Source organism: Eriocheir sinensis, chromosome 37 (genome assembly GCF_024679095.1).
Source record: "Eriocheir sinensis breed Jianghai 21 chromosome 37, ASM2467909v1, whole genome shotgun sequence".
NCBI classification, from domain to species: domain Eukaryota; kingdom Metazoa; phylum Arthropoda; class Malacostraca; order Decapoda; family Varunidae; genus Eriocheir; species Eriocheir sinensis.
The window spans coordinates 454420-468035 of NC_066545.1; positions in this window are offsets into that span (position 1 = coordinate 454420).

The following is a 13616-nucleotide window of genomic DNA, read 5'->3' on the forward strand; positions in this document are numbered from 1 at the left end:
CTTCCATGTTTTTTACACTGTTGCGTTTGACTGTTTTCCACAGAAGTGTGACAGGCAAAACAAACAATACCAACAATAGTTACGAACGAATGAACGGACCAAATCACTCTATACATAAATTGTGGGAAAGTCTACCCGGAAAAATATATACACAAACCAAAAAAAATAGCCAATAAAAGAAATTTGTTGATGCTGAAAAAATGAAATGAAAATCATGATCTGCAAACAGTTTAATTTGAGAAACCATAAATACTTTTCCCCGAAATACAAACGGAAACAAACATAGGATGGACGCGAAATGTACCAATGTTAAAGGAAATGAGGGAAAAGAAAATATAAATATGATAGTGTTTGAATGGAAAAAAAAAAAAGAAACACGGCGAGAGAAATGACAGTAAAATGATATGAAATTATGAATAGAGAAGAGAAAAACAAACGGAGCAAACAAAATTAGCAGAATACACTATATGTGCAAACCAATAGGAGATGAAGACAGCAAGAAAAACACATACAATCTACACATAAAACCTTATATATACGAAGTTTAACTGAAAGAGGGTAGATAAGTAAGGCAAAAAGAAAAAAAGCGCAACTAATAAAAACAAAAGGACTTTGGGAAAATTTACACAGGACGGGGTTCGAGAGTGACACAGCGGTAAGGAAGGACAACTGCGGGAGGGCAAAGACAGGAACTAGTGTGACACAGTGGCGGGGAAGAAAACTGAAGGACGGCAGAGATAAGGGCGAGCGTGCCAGGGCGATGGGGAAGGACAATAATTGAGGAAGGAAAGCAAAGACAGGGACGAGTGTGACAAAGAAGTGAGAAAGGACAACTGAGGAATGAGGGCAAAGACAGGGACGAGCGTGAGGAGGTCCAAGATAGGGAAGAGTGTGACGCAGCGGTGAGGAAGGAAAACTGAAGGAAGGCAAAGACAGGGACAAGTATGACACAGCTGCGGAGAACGAAGATGAAGGGCGAAGACAGGAATCCATTTGAGACCAATTTCAAAATACCAAAGATCTTTATGGACGTCGAGTTAGAAAGTTTCTCTCTATTCCATTATGAACTACCCGGGAAAGTTCCTAAAAAAAATATATGGAGTCCATTTAGAGATATCGATCAGGAGATTGTTATGAAACCAGGTGGTGCTGAGTGAACGGAAAAAGAAACTAAAACAGGAACATTAATGGAAGAAAATTATCTTAGTGTATCTGTAAGAAAAATGAATTGGACATAAAGGAAGGTTTAGAAAAAAATATATGATACTAAAGATTTTACAGAGAAGTGTTTTGTGTATTTAAGAGTATGAAAGGAAAGGACAGAGAGGAGGGGAGGGACGGTAAAGAGAAAGAGGGAGGGATGAGGGGAGAGAGTGTGGGGGAGAGAGAGAGACAGAGGGAAGAGGAGGGGGGTGCTTGGAGGAAATAAGGCAGGGATGGATGGAGGGAGGGAGGGAGGGAGGGAGGAACTTCAGAATTATCCAATGTTGAGTATGGAGTAAAGATTTTCGTTATTTAACTCATACTGATAGTCTTCTACCTCTTAAATTCCGCCGCAATGTTGCCTCTCTTTCTATCTTCTATCGATATTTCCACGCTGACTGCTCTTCTGAACTTGCTAACTGCATGCCTCCCCCTCCCCGGCCCCTGCACTCGACTTTCTACTCATGCTCATCCCTATACTGTCCAAACCCCTTATGCAAGAGTTAACCAGCATCTTCACTCTTTCATCCCTCACGCTGGTAAACTCTGGAACAATCTCCCTTCATCTGTATTTCCTCTTGCCTACGACTTGAACTCTTTCAAGAGGAGGGTATCAGGACACCTCTCCTCCCGAAACTGACCTATCTTTCGGCCACCTCTTTGTACTCTTTTTAGGAGCAGTGAGTAGCGGGCTTTTTTTATTTATGTTTACTTTTTTCTTGCCCTTGAACTGTATCCTTTGCTGTAAAAAAAAAAAAAAAAAAAGAGAGAGAGAGAGAGAGAGAGAGAGAGAGAGAGAGAGAGAGAGAGAGAGAGAGAGAGAGAGAGAGAGAGAGAGAGAGAGAGAGAGAGAGAGAGAGAGAGAGAGAGAGAGAGAGAGACGATAAAAATAAATAGCCACCAAAGAGTATGATTGAAAACTACATATATTTAACCTTTTCTTTATCACGGTTACCTTTTTTTTCTTTCCTCTTTAATATTTTGGGTGACATTACTGACTCATTTGCAAACAAGATGGCGCCACTATAAACTCTTGCCTGCGCAGTAAGGAGCTGAGGCCGACCACCACGCCCCATCAAGAAAACCTTCCAGAACCATAGCCGAAACGTAAAAAAAAAAAAAAAAAAAAAAAAAAAAAATCTAGATTTACGTTTTCATTTACTTATGGGAATGATTATTATAACCGCACAGTGATAATACAGGCGATGTTATTTTCACCGTGCGGTGTTATTAGAGGTGACGGTATTATCACTGTATGGATATGGATTAAGCGGTTAGAGTGTAGTGAAGGGAGAGTAGGAAGGGAGGTGGTAAGAGGGTACAGTCACCGCAGACATCACACACACCAGCTCCACAGGCATCACACACTCACCAGCTCCAGACACCCAACACACACACACACACACACACACACACACACACACACACACACACACACTCCAGCTCCACAGGCATCACACACTCACCAGCTCCAGACACACACTCACCAGCTCCAGACACCCAACACACACACACACACACACACACACACACACACACACACACACACACTCCAGCTCCACAGGCATCACACACTCACCAGCTCCAGACACATCACATACTCACCAGTTCCAGATACATCACACACACACACACACACACACACACACACACACACACACACACACAGGCACCGCAGATATCACACACACACACACACACACACACATATAGCTCAATCGGTTAGAGTGCCGCGCTGCAAGGCTTCACGGCCAAACAGGCGGCGGTTCGAGCCCCGTTCAGGCCGGATTCTTTCCATTAACTAGGAGTGGTTACTGTCCCCCCTTGGGCAAGAGGGATGGGGTGTGTGGTGTGTAAGGTCCTGGCAGTACCCCGAGATCGACAAAATGAGCTCTTGCTCACGTCGTGAGGGTACCTGCTGGCGAAAGCGAGTCCAACTCGTGATCAGGCCGTGGTGAATTACACACACACATTCACACACATATACCGAACGGTGATTATAAATCCCCCGTTCTTTATACAGTGCGGTGACAATAAAAAGATCTTTATTATCACTGTACGGTGATAATACACACAGCTTTTATAATATTTATAATTTCTCATTTACATTAACTCATTTATGTTTACTTTAGAATTTACTTTTGTTTTTGGTTTTCGTTGTATTTTCATTGACTTTACTGTCTATTTACATTTTATTTTTCATATACATTTACGCTTTCATATTTTTTCATATACATTTACGCTTAGCATATCTTTACATTCTCTCCCTTTTACTTTATCATTACGTTGACTTTCCTATCTACGTTTAGCTTATCCTTATCTTAACGCTCCCGTTTACCAGAACAAGCCACTTTGGCGGAAGTCGACACACCTGCACCGGACTTACGGGGCAATGGGCCGGTGAGCCAAAGGTGGCCACTTAGGCGCCGGGGAGCAGGCAGGTGAGCAAAACGACGCACTGTGTGGTGTGTGCGTGCGTGCGTGCGAGAGTGAGAGAGAGAGAGAGAGAGAGAGAGAGAGAGAGAGAGAGAGAGAGAGAGAGAGAGAGAGAGAGAGAGAGAGAGAGAGAGAGAGAGAGAGAGAGAGAGAGAGAGAGAGAGAGAGAGAGAGAGAGAGAGAGAGAGAGAGAGAGAGAGAGAGAGAGAGAGAGAGAGAGAGAGAGAGAGAGAGAGAGAGAGAGAGAGAGAGAGAGAGAGAGAGAGAGAGAGAGAGAGAGAGAGAGAGAGAGAGAGAGAGAGAGAGAGAGAGAGAGACCTCTATCAGCTCCGTTAATGCATGTGCCACCAGCAGACACAGACAATATTGCAGCCACAGTCTCGGACAACCTTCCAGTCAGCCATGCGCGGCACAATGTAGGATGGGCAGCCTAAGGTCACCAGTGTTATTTAGCGGTTATTAAGTAAGTTTATTTCAGGTCTGCATCCGATACTTATTTCTCGAAAGATATTAATATTTTACTAATTATAATTAATCATCGCGCTCCAATGGCTTTTCCAAATGAATTCGTGTGTGTGTGTGTGTGTGTGTGTGTGTGTGTGTGTGTGTCTAATTTACCTCTTGGTCTGCTGCGGGTCTCTCTCGAGACAGCCAGCCGTTCCCCTACGGAAGAGCACAGAGCTCATAGTACCGATCTTTGGGTAGGATTGAGACCACTCAAACACAGCACACCGCGACAACGAGGTCACAACATCTTGCCTGACGTCGCGTACCTACTCACTGCTAGGTGAACAAGGGCTACACGTAAATGAAGATAAACCCAACTTATCTTCACCCGGCCGTGGAATCGAACCCCGGTCCTTCTGGTTGTGAGGCAGACGCTCTATCCACTGAGCTACCCGGCCGTGTGTGTGTGTGTGTGTGTGTGTGTGTGTGTGTGTGTGTGTGTGTGTGTGTCACTCATTCACTAACATTCTTCACGTGATCACTCTTTTTCACGTGTCGGCCTATGGCACTTGATGGGGACTGCGGGTTGGCCCCAGCACGTTTGGGGGCAGGCAAGTGTTTAAAGTGGTGCCATCTTGCTTGGTTCATGCTATCCCCTGGAGTTCATTTTGATTCTCTCTTTTAAAGAGAATCTAGAGTCCGGGTTGATAGGTGGTCCTTAGGACAGCAAGTGGGTAGTCTTTAAGGCCACTCGGCCACTATAGTCGGTGTCACGAAAGCTGGCGGGGATAATCCTTCAGGGATGGACTCGTGGACTTGGTATCATTGCTTGGGTGATGGTCTCTGCGCCGCTCATTGGCCTGTTGTTTACTAGATCTAACCTGCGGCAAATTCCGTTTGCCATGACATAGCTTACTACCATTCGCTCTCTGCTACTTCTTGAAATCAGCACTGTTGGTAACTAAATGTGGTTATTCTTGTAATCGCTTTTCCTTATGGCTTTTTATTACTCACAAATAATGGAAATACATTTCGTGATTAATGATAGCACGATGAAAGAAAAGGGTCTCGCCTTAGTGGCCAATGTTTACTTTATGACTACGTAACATAACTGAACATTATGACTAAGTTAGGACTAAATATATGCCAAGACATCTTACAATAAATGTAGTTAATGAATGATATTGTGTAGACCGCAACCAAGCACTTTGTCGTAGTAGGAAAAGTAGGGGAAAGAGTCTAGCTTTAAGAAGCCTGAAAAATATCAACCGCTTCATTCGCTGGATATTATCCGTTTACGTGCAGTTCCGACTTAATTTTCATTATGAATGTCTTTTCAGATTTATCAATAATAGTTCAAAAGGCACATACTTATCAGTAAAGATATTATTGCATCAGTTTCTATTGGAGCAATCTGTTACCTTAACTCAAAAAGGATTTTGGTAGGAATATAAAGTCAATTTCATATACGTTAGAACAGTTAAGAATTGGTCAATGAGCGTGAAGTATCGTCGCCGAGGTAAAGTTGCCAAGTCCGCGAGTCCATCACTGAAGGATTCTCCCCGCCAGCTCTCGTGACACCGACTATAGTCAATACATTCCCGGACAGAACTTTCTTCACCTCACTGTACCGATCTATGGCTATAACTGGAACGTCGCACACCACACACCCCATCCTTCATGATAAAAGTGATAGCAGCAACCTTTTCTGTCAGAGATAACCTTTTTAGGCCCGACCACGGTGTGTGTGTGTGTGTGTGTGTGTGTGTGTGTGTGTGTGTGTGTGTGTGTGTGTGTGTGTGTGTGTGTGTGTGTGTGTGTGTGTGTGTGTGTGTGTGTGTGTGTGTGTGTGTGTGTGTGTGTGTGTGTGTGTGTGTGTGTATGCTGTGTGTGTGTGTGTGTATGGTGTGTGTGTGTGTGTGTGTGTTGACATGTGAATTTTGTTTCATCAATCACTTCAGACGAATAGGAGGGGACGAGATTGCAGGACGCCGCCCCCCCTCCTACACCTTTAAAAAAAATTCCTGCTTCGCCTGCGGGTGGGTGTTGGTGGTGCCGGAGTGGCCTTCAGCCCGCCAGGACGCGGTCACTCAGTATAATATTGAGAACCAAGACAAGGTGCCAACACAGCAGAGGAAAATCAGAATATCTATATTTCAACAGTAAACCTCACGCCTCAGCACAGCTCTCTTCAAATTCAAAGCACGCAGCGCTGCAAGCCCTCGCCGTGGGACTGCACAATAAGAGTGTGGGTCGGGGCCTGATGCTATTGTTTTCCCCCTTAATAACTAATGAACTAATGATGGAAGCTGATTGGAGAGGTAGCACGTAAAAGAATGATCATGTAAATGTCAATGTTCACCCATCTGCCTTATAGAGAGCAGCGTGTTAGGTATTTAAAATTTGCCACTTTTAGCCTTTTGATGCATAAAAAAGTACTATATTTGTCACTTTATCATATAAATTTATAAGCGATTTTTTGTTTGCAGATGCGTTATTCGTACGTTTACGTGAAAGTTCATTTGCGTTACTGTGATTATTATTATTGGGTCGTACAGTCGGGGGAGTAAAACTTATGACTGACAACATAAATATTTGGTATACAGTTGTAATTTGGTCGTACAGTTTGGGTCACAGCAATACCTATTACTGAAGCTGAAATATCTTTTGGACAGTTGTGTACACTGACAAAATGATAAAAGCAAATCAGTAAAAAAAAAATTCATAGTTACTCGGTCCTATGTGTGTGTGTGTGTGTGTGTGTGTGTGTGTGTGTGTGTGTGTGTGTTAACAAAGGTCAGAGGGCTTCCAAACTTTGTATACCGGCTTAAGGGGTTACTACTTTCTCCTCCGCTACTTAAGTACTTGTTTGTTGAAGAGTACTTTGTTTTTTTATTTTTGGGTAACTCACAAAGTCACATTCTGGGGAGTATTTTTTTTCCTTTTCCCTTTTTCATCCGTGTAACAATGTCTGACTTTATATTATATTTTGTTAACTTAATTATCGAAGTTCAAAACTAATTATAGTTCTGGAGGTGAAGTAATAAAAGTGAAATGGAGGTGTTGTGAGATGCAGCAATGTGTAATAAGCAGAATGAGAAGTTAAGGTATGATGAGGTGAGGTAAGGTGAGGAGAGGGAAGACACTGTGAAATGAGGTGAAGTGTGGAGAGGTAAGATGGGTTCCGGTACGTAGTAAGGTGAAGTGAGGTGAGGTAAGGTGAGTTTAGGTGCGTAGTGAGGTGAGCTGGGGTGAGGTAAGGTGAGTGTAAGGGCGTACTAAGGTGAACTGAGGGGGAGTGTGATTATTAAGGTGAGGAGAGGTGTAGTGCGGAGAAGAAGCTGAGGGAAGCTAACGCAATACAGGACAGACGAATATACGGTTATGGTGTGACAACCCAATAGAGGAGGAGGAATGGAGGCAAAAATTAGGTTACTGTGGGAGTGGCCCGAGGGAGGGAGGGAGAAAAATAAAAGGTAACAAAACAGGGGAAAGACTGAAACGTTAGGGGAAGAAAACTATGTGATGGCCGTTCTGGTAATGGTGGTTGTCTGGAGAGAGAAAGAGAGAGAGAGAGAGAGAGAGAGAGAGAGAGAGAGAGAGAGAGAGAGAGAGAGAGAGAGAGAGAGAGAGAGAGAGAGAGAGAGAGAGAGAGAGAGAGAGAGAGAGAGAGAGAGAGAGAGAGAGAGAGAGAGAGAGAGAGAGAGAGTATTAATGAATGAATGCAACACACACACACACACACACACACACACACACACACACACACACACACACACACACACACACAGCGAGCCAGGAGGAGGATTTAGTCATTACATGTGGACACCTGAGTCTGCGTGACAATGTGGTGTAATGAAGCTTAGCAGACTTAGACACACACACACACACACACACACACACACACACACACACACACACACACACACACACACACACACACACACACACATGACGGGAGGGGTGGCTGGATCCCTTTGTGTATTACCACCACTTCTTAATATCAAGTCCTCCACCTTCACCTTACCTTACCACTTTCCCCTTTCCATGTCCCCTTGTCCCTTTCCTCTCTCCCCTCTTTCATTTTCCTTTCCTATATCTTGTTCGCCTTCCAATTCTCTTCCCTCTTCCTTTCTCGTCTTAACTCTATCATCTCCTATTTCACCCTTTCATCTTGCCCTTTCCCCTTTTCAATTTCCACTTCTCCCCTTACCTCGCCCTGTTTCCTTTGCACTTCCTCTCTCTCTCTCTCTCTCTCTCTCTCTCTCTCTCTCTCTCTCTGCACATTTCCCTTAGCCATGCCCTTCCCTTTTCCTCCCATTTCCTCCCCCTTCCTCCGCTCTCCTTCACTTGCCATATTCCTTCTCCTGTTGCACCTAGCGTCCCCATTCCCCCCCTTTCCACACTATCCTTTCCTTCACCTCCTTTTCAGCCCTTTTTGACCTCCTCCATTCTTCACCTACCCCGCTCCTATTCTTTACCTTCTCCTTTTCCACTTCTCCTTCTTCCCCTCCTTTTGCTCTTGTCCCTTCTCTTTCTTTCCCAGCCCGTTTAAATTTTCTTCTCCTTTTCTTTCCCTTTCCTTGCCCTTACCCTTTTCTCTTTCCTTGCCTCTTACCTTTCCCACTTTTCTCCCCCATTCCCTTCTGGTTCTTCACTTTCTTCTAACCCTCCCCTTAACCTTCTCACTATCACACTTAAAACCACCTCCCCTTCCCATCTTTCCCCTCTCTGCCCCCTTCCCCCTTTTCTTCTCACTATTACATGTACAGCCCCTTTCCTTTTCCATCTTTCCCCTCTCCTCCATTCCCCTTATCCTCCTCTTCTCCCAATCACACGTACAGTCCCCTTCTCATCCCATATTTCCCCTCTCCTCTCTTCCTCATCTCCAATTCTCCCTATCACACGCATAGCCTGCCCTTCCCTTCTTTTCTTTCCCCTCTCATCCTTTCCCTTTCCCCTCCTGTCCCTATGACGCGTACAGACCCCCTTCTCTTCCTCTCCCTATCGCGCGTACAGCCCCCCTTCCCTTCCCATCTTTCTCCTCTTCTCCCTTCCCTTCTCCTCCTTGTTCCCCCATCACGCGTTAGTCCTCCTCCCCACCCCGAGAATCGCTCCCCGTGCAGGCAACACACCGCCGCTGCCTCGCTAACCCCCTGCCTTGATTGGCCGTTTGCCTCTGGTGCCGCCGTGCCCGGCCGAGCGAGGAATAATCGGAGCATCGACAGGAAGTGACTATCTTTGGGACAGGTAGAAACACAGAGCCAGAGAGATTGACAGGTAGATAGACATATATAAATAAAGACACAAACACTCTTATAAACTGGTATATAGATGGGTAGATAGATATAAAGATAGACTCAGACAGGCCAGTACTGATAAATGTATATAGGTAAATACAGATAGATACATATGAAGGAGAAATAGATAGATAAACAGATAGGAAAATAATAGGTAGATGAATAGAGATATAAAAATAGATAGATAGATAGATATAGAGAGGGATAAACAGGTAGACAATGAGACATGAGTAGACAGATGGTTGGATAATCAACATACAGACAGGTTTGGTCACCTAAACACACACACGTGGATGTTGGGATACTCATACATGTGGGTAAGCTTGAGTTAATCAACTAGTTTAATTATTCATCTGTTTACCTTTCTATCGGCCTATCTACCAATTTATCAGACAGTCTTTCTAATCATCATTAACTATATAGTATTTATGTATCTATCTCTTTATTATATAGGTGTGTATGTTCCTATCTTTCTATCTCTGTCTATTTATCTCTTCACCTGCAAATCGATGTCTCAGTCAATCATTAAGTCTAGAGTTATGTTTGTATGCATCCATCAGTTTATCAATCTACCTACTTATGTATTTGTTAATAGTGCATATTATGTATTTACTTACCAACCCATTTACCCGAGATAACCTTCATAGTCACAAATAATATTACGCCGCGCAAATAGCCTTATGAAGTACAGTATGGTTAGTACGGCCCGTAAATTAATACCTTCCAGTCTTTAATGCGCGGCTTCCGGCCACTCAATACCTGCCAACAACGTACATATTAACTTCCACCTAAACATAATTACTTTCGATAATAGTAATTGCTCTTAATATTAATAACTGCCACTAATGTCTAATGATAGCCTCACTCAAAAAAAAGGTTACTAATTTCACTTAACAATATTTTCACCTCATGATACCACCACCAAAGTCTATATAAAGCGAAACAACATTATTACCTGATAAAAATCATTATATCTAACAGCAATTTCAATCAGCATTATTTTCACCTATTAAAAACATTATTTAACAATATTATCGTCTAAAAACTACTCCATAGTCAACAAAATGCATGCCTTCACCCCTCCCGCGGCCCCGCTGCACCCGACTTTCTACTCTAGCACACCCCTATATTATCCAAACCAGCATCACCGTTCTTTCATCTCTCGCCTTCCTTCCCCTGAATTTCCTCATGCCTACGACTTGAATGCCTTCAAGAGGAGAGTATGAAGACGCCCCTCCATCCAAAATTAATCTCTTTTTTGGCCATTTTATTTTGTTTTCTTTCATTGGAGCAGCGATTAGCGGCGCTTTTTTTTTTTTTTTTTTTTTTTTTTTTGCTCTTTAATTGTTTCGTTTGCTGTAAAAGTGATGTTTTTTTACATCAATGGAAACAAATAGAGGGCATAACTAAGAAAAACTAAGGCCAGCAAAGCGCTGCTCCAGTAAAAGGGTAAGGAATGAATTTATGAAAGGCCATAAGAGAGGTAAATTTCGGTTTGAGAGGTGTCTTCATACTCACCTCTTGAAAAAGTTTAAAGTCGTTATCAAGAGGTAATACATACGAAGGAAGACTGCTCCAGAGTTAACCAGCGAAAGGGATAAAAGGGATAACTCTTGCATAAGGGATTCCAAGAGCGTAGGGATAAGAGAGAATAAAACGGTATGTACAGCGAGGCCACGAGAGAGGGGGAGGCATGAAGTTATAGCAAGTTCCAAAGAGCAGTTAGCCTGAAATTATAGGTCGAAAATAAAGGCAACATGGCAGCGGAATTTAAGAAGTAAAAGACTATGTTAGAGGAGGAGAGTCGAGGAGACAAAGAGTCTTTGACTTCACCCTCTTCAAAATGGCTGTGTGAGTGGAGCCCCTTCACACATGAGATGTGTATTCCTTACAGGGGTGGACAAGGCCTCTGTCAGTGACATCTCAAGTAATGGACGGCGGACTCTTTTGATTTTGCGGCGCCCTTGTCATTAAGCCGCGAATTTTGGAAAATCAACCGCTTTGGTGCGAATCGCCATAACTCCCTTATTTCTGGGATTACAGAAATGTTTTTGGTATCAATCGGCGGTAAAATGAAAGGGCTATATTGAGTAATGAGCGACCGGGCTCAAAAACCGATTCGAAAGGGTAAAAAATCGAATAGATTCGCAAAAAAGGACTCTGAAAAAAACTATTTTTGAGTTCCCAGCCTTGATACCCACTCATTTTTTTAGAATTTCAAACAACTTACTTAACAAATAATTTATCCCTACCAATGTGCTTTCCAATATGATGCATAACATTTCAACGTAAACCCTTTTGAGAGTAGTGTGGCATTGAAAGCTGATGTAGCCCTCTTGGCAATGAAGTTTGACCAGGAAGGATTTTTGATAGCTCGATTCCAAGTTTGTCGTCGAGCCGTCACAAAATAGCCTGTTTTTCATTTGGACACGTCCCAGATTTTGCTTATAACCTTTTATTTATTTAGTGCTTCCAATTTTGTTTTCTGAGATAGAGTTGCCACCAAGCACGCCTTCTTAGCTTCAGAAATTTTTGCTCGAGCTTAACCAGAAATCGCGACGAAAATTCGCCGAATCTGACGCATTTCACGCGCCGCGACCTTCCTGACGCCACAAAAATTAATATATCTGCATAAAAATTAATATATGAACACTTCAATATGCTCAATATATTCACTATCGTGTATTAAAATAATTTTTAATTACATTAAATATATATATATATATATATATATATATATATATATATATATATATATATATATATATATATATATATATATATATATATATATATATATATATATATATATATATATATATATATATATATATATATATATATATATATATATATATATATATATATATATATATATATATATATATATATATATATATATATATATATATATATATATATATATATATAGCATCAAAAGAAAGCATATTAAATGCATTATTCATAAAAGGGAAGAAATAGGGTTGAATACTAAATAAAAAAATAACATGTATAATAAGCCGCTTAATATAGGTTGATTTATGTAGTGAAATGATTATGTAAAAATAGTAACTTTTTATAGATATCTTAAAATGATTTTAATACAAGATAGTCACCATATTGAAGTGTTCATATGAATTTTTATGCAGATATATCAATTCTTGTTGCGTCAAAAAAGTTTTTTAGTCGCGGCGCGTGAAATGAGTCAGATTCGGCGAATTTTCGTCGCGACTGCTGGTCAAGCTCGAGCAAAAACTACTAAAGCAAGGAAGGTGTGCTTGGCGGCATATGAAAGCTCTATTAATACAGATTTATAATAAAAAACATTGAAAAGCACTAAATAAATAAAAAAAAAGTTATAAGCAAAAAACTAGGACGTGTCCAAATCGCGGCAAAAGGGCCGAAAAACAGGCTCGACGACAAACTTAGAATCGAGCAATCAAAAAATCCTTCCAGATAGTCAAACTGCATTGGCAAGAGGGGCTACATGTCAAATTACAGCCTTCTAGAGGTAATAACAATGCCACACTAGACAAAAACGGCAAAGTGTCTGGAGTTCGTCAAAATCGCTCTCAAAAGCGTTTACGTTTCGAGCTTTAGCGACGTAACTACTGGGAGTAGGGAAATGTTATGCATCATACTGGAAAGCACATTGGTAATGCTAAATTATTTCTTAAATAAGAGTTTTGGAATTCTAAAAAAATAAGTGGGTATCAAGATTGGGAACTTAAAAAATAGTTTTTTTCAGAGTCGTTTTTTGCGAATCCATTCGATTTTTTACCCTTTCGAGTCGGTTTTTGAGCCCGGTCGCAAAATTCGCGGCTTAATGAAAGGGCTGGGGCAAGTTTCCGGTCCATAGTGTGGGGTTCACTGCCTCTGTAGATGGATAGCATTTGGGAGGGGAAAAAACTGGGAGACGATACAGATAAGCGATACTGCGAACAAGCTGATTTAATAACAGATGAGATACGAGGTTTCCAGTTAAGATTTTGAGTTAAGGAAACTACCGAGGATGTTAAGTGAGGAAGAAGTGGACAGCCGAGTGTTGGTGAATAAGACATTGGTGTTTGGAGTATTGAGTCGAGTTTACAGGTGAATAAATTGAGTTTCTGAGGCATTGAAGGACGAAATACTTCTGCCCCATTCGGAAATGATAACAAGGTCAGAGGTCAAATATTAATAAGGGAGATATTCATAAGGTTCTGTTGGTAAGAGAACCGGGTAGGCCAA